This window comes from Sinocyclocheilus anshuiensis, unplaced genomic scaffold (genome assembly GCF_001515605.1).
Source record: "Sinocyclocheilus anshuiensis isolate Anshui unplaced genomic scaffold, SAMN03320099.WGS_v1.1 scaffold1452, whole genome shotgun sequence".
Taxonomy (NCBI): Eukaryota; Metazoa; Chordata; class Actinopteri; order Cypriniformes; family Cyprinidae; genus Sinocyclocheilus; species Sinocyclocheilus anshuiensis.
In genome coordinates, this window is record NW_015544231.1 from 352,579 (window position 1) to 353,614 (window position 1,036).

Consider the following 1,036-nt stretch of genomic DNA (forward strand, 5'->3'; position numbering starts at 1 on the left):
TGAAGATCAATGTGAAGATGGATGATAGCTGGACAGCACAGGTTTTGAGGCAGGCTGGAGAGACACCGCCTGGGCCTTTGGCTTTCCTTATCTTCTGTCTCCTGAAGACATTGCTTACATCATCTTCACAGATCTTGAGTACAGGCTGAGAAACAGTAGGGGGGAGGGAGGGGGAGGGTGTTGATGGCTGCACTGTGAGACGGTCGGAGTGGGTGTGGGGTGTCAGACCAGTCTTTTCAAACCTGCAGTAAAACTCGTTCAGGTCTTCAGCCAGTTGTTGATTGGCCTCAGTGCTGGGGGATGGGGTCTTGTAGCGGGTGATGGCTTTCAGGCCTTTCCACACTGATGTAGAGTCATTACTTGAAAGCTGTTTTTTTAGCTTTTCAGAGTAGTTTAACTTTGCCACTCTTATCTCCCTATTCATATCTCCCTACTGTATACAGGTTCACAATTAATATGGATAATGCATAATTTATAATTCTAAAGTGAAGGTCATGGTAACCCACTAGTAATGACTCAAATCATTGTAAGCTTTTGAGGGTTTTGTAAAGTACTGCATAGTAATAATTCATGTGTTACTATATCCTTCTAGAGGAATTACAAATTTTTTGGATCAGTATTCTAAAGTGAAGATCATGATAACTCCCTATTAATTACTGAAATCATTGTTAACTTTTTTTTTATCGTTTTTTTGTAAGGTTCTGGTTAGTAATTCATTTAGCTAGATTTGATAACACTTAAATAATTACTAGTGGGTTACCGTGATCTTAACTTTAGAAGATCAACACTTGAGTCGTTACTATCCAAAACCTTGACCAGAAATATCTCAAACGCTTACAATGACGTCAGCCAATATTAGGGAGTTGTCATGCTTTTCACTTTAGAATACTGATCCAAGTAATTAGTAACTAAGAAATACTAATTTGTTCCTGTATAGTTATTAATTAACGATGGAACAGTATTCTAAAGTGTTACCCATTTTTGAAATACAAAAACATAAAACAAAGATTGATTAAAAAGGTTTTACAAAGGTCCC